Genomic DNA, 6,000 nt, shown 5'->3' with positions numbered 1-6,000 from the left:
CCAAAGAAAAATCTTAAAACTTCAAATATGCTGTTTGAAAATTGTAAGAGCATTTCAAAATCTTTCCTTTTTTTACGATATTTTCAAGAAAACATTTCTCTTTTTTCTTATAATATCTGTGTGGTTTTCAATCAGAAGCAAAATCTACATTTAGTAAAAATAGCATTCAACCCTCATCTGTAAGGAGTATGACTACATACTGGCTGCAGCAAAAGGTAATTTTGCAAATCAGTGATCCAGGAAGGGTGGAACAGACATTCACACAACACTTACTTAAGGGTTGATATGTAAACCATTTTTGAGCTCAAAGGTCATTATTCCTCCATTAATTTCACAATTATCTGCTGCTATATGTTGGTTTTTTTCTGAAAATCCCAATGAAATGCATTAATGGCAACATATGACAAAATTATTAAGTGTCAGGGACATAAAATCATTTCCATGGCACTGTCTAAATGTCTTAATGTAAATCACTTATGTTTTTATTTAATCCTAGTCAATAATTTTTCCTTGTTTTCTGTTTTTTACATCTTTTTCTTCTAGTTTCCCGTCTCCCCTGCTCCTGTTTTCTTCATTTCTCTTCCCGTAAGAGAGACTCGCTCCAGCACGCCGTCAACAGCATCCAGTGACTGAGGGAACAAGAGAGGGGGTGGTGCAAGATAAAGAGTGAGTGAGCAGAGAGAGAGAGATGAAAAGAATGCCAAGCGAGAGAGAGGCACTCATACAGAAGGAGGCAGAGGCAACAGCTACAGCAACAACTCGCTCCTTCCCCATCCTTCCTCTCCTTTCCCTTAATTCCACATCCACATCGTTGGGAGACGGATGGATCCCTGAACAGCGCTGGCTGAAGGAGAGGAGGGTCTCACGTTAGCCTCCTTAATGCAACGGGCTTTCATTTTCACCGGGGTCACAATAAGCAACAAGGAGTAGCTGGAGGTGTGAAGTGTGCACATAAGCCTGTCGGCAGGAGGGAGGGCAGGAAGGAGAGCTGGGAAGAAGAGAGGAGTCAGAGGCATGTTTGGAACGCCGAGGAGTGAGAGCGACTGAGGGAAAAGATCAGAAGATCACACCGGCGAGCTTCCCGAGCGGCGACGGCCACTTGTGGGCCAAGAGGAGAGGAAATAAGATCTGCATTCACACACAGCCGGACAGATGAGGAGGCATCAGGGACCACGCTTCTGTCCTGGGTATGTTTACTCACACACGCATGCCAGCATGGGCATGAATATTTAACCCTCGTTAGTTGGAGTATTTTCACAAGCAGAGCTCAGACACACTTGAAACAAAACTGCGTGTTTGCTGATCTTCTACACTGACGACTACCTACACTGACAAGACTTCCTTACTCGTCCTCCCAGCAAAGCAAAGAAAAGAAGATGATGAGGCTGACGGGTTGCATGTATGTATGTGTCTGTGTGCGTCCATTCATTGTCATGCTTCCGTTTTTCTCAATGCTTATTTCTGCAACCAGGGTGAATTTTTCAGCCGTTTTTGAGTGATGCATGTAAATAAGCCTCCACTGGTGGAATGTTATATTTCATGTCTCTGGGCAGAGATCTTTTTCTGGCTCATTACATTAACTTTGTGCCTGAGTTATGTGTTCGGCACACAGTGTGCAGCTGTGGGCTGTGGCAAATAGAAAACGGATGAAAGTCAGGGCTTACATTCTGCCCTGCGGGACGCCACATGGTAGAACATGACATGAACAACCCTGTTTAAGGTGACCGATAGTGTTTAGTGACCGCTTACCTACTGGCCTGTAACGCGTAGAGGGCTGCATGGGGTGTTTCAGCATTGCACTGAGTCCCACTATCTCTCTTTCGCCAATCCTTTTTCACGGTCTTCTTTCTTTCACCATTTCCAATTACCGACTGTCACCTCCCCTCTGATCCTATCTCCTGTTGCATTAGCTTTGTAAGCAATTACCTACACCAGAATCTTTCCCTTTGGACGCCATGCCCGCCTAGTTTCCTCTCTGCCTCTTCAACAATGAATGCAAAGGATGAGAAAGGAGTTGATGGTCCATCAGTTTTAGCAAAAAGTATCAGAAAAAGGAATATCAATCATTTTCGTTCCCCACAAATGACCCCAATACCAGCAGAAAATTTAAAGGTTCAGAATAAACAAGCCTGTAATGATGTTTTTTGCAGCTCGTCATTAACTTGTTTGGGTTTCTGTCTTTATCTTTGGTCACAGCGTTCTCTTCCTGTCTGCAAATCGAAACAAAGCAAACTTCCCTTCACTGACTAAACGACTTGTCAGAGCTGAAACCTCCTTATTCTATACGTCTTTTGGTACAGAGGTTTTCATAAATGTCCTTACAACTTGTTAAATTCTTCATCTGTTCCAACAGAGACCAATATATAATTGTACTTTCACCAGCATTTAGTAAGGTTCATTTTGACGGTATGTGATCGTACCTCCTTACCTTTCAAAATGTCTTAATTCTCACTGGTAGCTTCAATAAGGTGTCAGAAATATTTCCCAGAGATTCTAGTACTTAGAAGAAGAAAAAAATGTTGATGGAACGTTTGTGTGGATTTCTATTAAGATTGGTTCTTGTGCATAGTTAGTAATCAACAGTGGAAGCATAAATAACACTGCTGTTTGGATACTTGTGATGAAGTTGATCTATTATTAAAGTTTCATATGGAGTGAAATTAGATGTTTGAGAGAAATGACGATGCGGTGTGGCTTCAGTTCCCCACCTTACCATCTGCTCCGTAAGTTTCCCCCGTCTCCACATACGGGTGAGAAACCGCACACTCCAGTTTGTTTTTTTATAGATCACAACTTTTGCATGGACAGTGAAGTGATGTAAGTTTCAGGCTTAGCGTTTTGTGCGGCCGCTAGTTTAAAAATAAAACAATTACTTTCCATTTTCAGTCAGAAGGGAATACTCAGAAAGTATTATTCCAATAGTCTGGATATTTGTCTATTGTCTCTTCATGGTTATTTTCTAAAGAGAAGAAGATATACCTTCCTGTAGATATTTTATACCTACAATCAGAAGTCTTCTCCTTTGTTTGAAGACTTCTGATAGTACAGACAAAACACCTTCTTATTAACTGTTGCAAGAACCTGTTGGAGTTCATTCATTTTTGTAATTGTAGCCACTTTAAACAGAAATTACAAAAAACAACTTTTTTAAAACCTATTTATTTTATATTTTGTTTGATTTTATTTGCTGCATTTTACAGTAAATTTATTGTTAGTTTACAATTTTTTTCATCATTTTTAATATTAATATTGAATTAAATTTGATATCAAACATTTATGTGAGAGAAAATCATCAAATCAAATTTCATTCGTATAGCACATTCCAGTAATAAAGCATTTCAAAGTGCTTTACATCATGCAAACACAAAAATAACAAGGTTAGAGAACGCACAGTCAACAACATTGGACATCAGATTGCTGATTAATGCGTCATTGATTATGAATGATGCTAATACTGGATTTTTCTAATCCAGTATTAGGTCTTTATTGGGTTTACAAACTTTCAGGATCTCTTTGCATTATAACTGATCTACTAGATGTTTAACCTAATTGAAATTTAAAACAAACGTCTAAGAGCTAAGGGGGTTCATAGGATACAGATTCTTTAAAAAAAGTTTAGAAATACTTAATCTGATTGGATGTTTTCAGATCTTGTTTTTACCAGCCTTTTATCTAAAACGCTGCCACACAAATGATTTAGTGAAAGCTTCTTCAGCGTTTCTATAACAAAGTTTGTTAGCAACGCAAGAGCTGCAAAATTAGCCAACACTAATTCCTTTTCTATTTCAAAATAAGAGTCTCAACCAGATCGATATAAACAAGGGCTGTCAAGCTTCAAGCACTCAGTATCATATCTTATGTACTTTCTTCACTCAATGAAATCATATATTAAGTATATTACACATTCATTAAAACTCATGTGAGTATTACTGTTTCAGTAGCAATACGACAAATTGGGAAAGCTCAGGAAATGATATTCAGGTGGTACGCCACTTCTCCACAGGGTTTAAAAGCCAACATGGCAAGATGATAAAGTGAACACAGCAGGTCAGACGGCCAAAAATGAAAAAGTAATAATCTTTTTTTTTTTTTTACTGTGGGGAGGTGTGAGAAAAGAAAGAAACAATCCAAGCAGAGCTTTACTGAGAAGATTTGAAGGCAAGGCGAATAGGTGGTTGTCGAAGGCGCTTTTGATCTCAGCAAGCGCTTTATGTGTGTAAGTAAAGATTATGACCAACCTTGAGCAATGCATCGTGGGTTTTCAGACGTCCTGCATGGAGGATTGCTCCCATTAGCTCTCTGGAGTGTGATTGAGATGATTTCACAGACAAGGACAACGTCTCCTAACCCCAGAGATCTGCGGACAACCACACTCACACACTTTGTATTAATCCACACACAAAACAAGAAAAATGTGATGAAGCACAAGGCTTTATTACAAAGAGGATGAGGTGTGGAGTTGTGTGTTGCTGTTTTCAGGGTTACTCACCTTGGGTGGGAGTGTGCTTGTGACTCTGTTATTTTGTGAGTCCATAAAGGTTATAATGTTTTGGTGTAAAATATATGGTGTGAAATAAAGGGCATGATCTCAGTCTGTAATAAAGAAGCAGACCTTTTCCTTGGGTCAACTAACATGGAGTTAGTGCCTCCCTGCAGCCTCAGCCTCCTTCACTCTATTACAGCCTCCTGGCCTTGACACCTCCTCTTCCTCCTCCTGCTTCTCTGTTTTTCATTGCCTCCTTTATGAAAAAATCATTCTCTCACAAACAGCATTCCCCCATGCAACCCTTTCCGCTTTCTATTTCGCTTACTTTAATTTACTTTCCCGCTGCAGTCTTTTTTCTTTTCTTTTTTTTTTTTTCGGAAGTGACCTCAGGGCTTCAAGTTCTGTTGTTCCGCTCCGCACTCGGTTTCTATCCGTCTGTCTGCCTGCTGCACTTCACCGCTGTCTCTTTCAATCTCAGCCGGGGAAAGTTTTAAGGTCACCTGCTGTCTTGCACTTTTAATGAATTTTTATTGAGCTACGAGCATTGAGCTCTGCGCCGTTATTTGGTCTGACAAATATCCACTAAGTGATTTTTAATGTATTTAAAAGGAAATGCTCACACTGAATTTAGCGATCATTAAATCTTTCCTTTTCTAATTACAGAAAGCTTTTCTCCTGGGACGTGTTCCACAACGCTTCTGTAACATCCAGCATCTTGTTCAGGAGGCGGCTTCATGCTTCACTCGCACCCTGTTCTCTCTGTTCTCTCTGTCCTCCCCAGGAGATTAGCTTGAACACAGAAAGCAGAAAAATGAAGTGCTTGATTCCAGCAGCCATTTGCCACAAGGTTACATCACTGTTATGAATGTCACACTCCACCAGCAGTCAATGTTTTCACACTACATATGAAAACACTCTCGGTTTTTTTGTGACCATACGAAACAAAAGCTGCTACTACAAGAAAGACTAAAATGGCCGATTCTAAGCAACCCCTTCAGAAAACAATTAGCTTCACAACAAGACTTTAATTAGCATTAAATGTACAGTTCATTCTGACTCCATGTTCCGACTTCACAGCTAATTTGTTTCAAGGGTTCCTTCTGGTTTTATGTTTTTGCTTGAAAAGAGATGATGAAGGAATTAATTCATAAGCAAAACATTATTATATGTTTTATTCATATTATAGATTATTATATTTCAAACATGGGAAAACTTTCACAGACTTCAGATTTCCCATTTTCACACATCACCTTACAGCATCTTTCCAAAAAAGCTGGAAGTACAAACTTACATGACTCCATTTAATAACTAGTTCACCAACTATTTATTCATATTACACAACTAATTATAGCTTCAAAACAATATTAGGTTTTCTGACAAAAGCAAATGAGTAGATGAGTAAGTTGTCGTCATGTATTCTTTATTTGTGAGAAATAAGAAAACATCATTGTACAAATATTGATTCAAATGGTTAGTATTGGAGTTAATAATCAGAAATGTTTTTCAGGATTTTT

At 39.0% G+C, this 6,000-nt stretch overlaps 1 protein-coding gene across 1 annotated transcript in view; it reads left to right on the top strand.

Annotated features, from left to right (window-relative positions):
- Window positions 1-738: 738 nt before the first annotated feature.
- LOC129361948 (leucine-rich repeat and immunoglobulin-like domain-containing nogo receptor-interacting protein 3) overlaps window positions 739-6,000 on the top strand; it is a 39,988-nt gene continuing 34,726 nt past the window's right edge. The window contains exon 1 of the mRNA XM_055033204.1: window positions 739-1,187. The gene's annotated coding sequence lies outside the window, so the exon portion shown is untranslated. The remainder of the gene's footprint in view (window positions 1,188-6,000) is intronic.

This window comes from Poeciliopsis prolifica, unplaced genomic scaffold (assembly GCF_027474105.1).
Source record: "Poeciliopsis prolifica strain line A6 unplaced genomic scaffold, Auburn_PproV2 SCAFFOLD008, whole genome shotgun sequence".
NCBI classification, from domain to species: domain Eukaryota; kingdom Metazoa; phylum Chordata; class Actinopteri; order Cyprinodontiformes; family Poeciliidae; genus Poeciliopsis; species Poeciliopsis prolifica.
The sequence above is the reverse complement of the archived record's forward strand: the minus strand, read 5'-3'. Positions and strand labels throughout refer to the sequence as shown.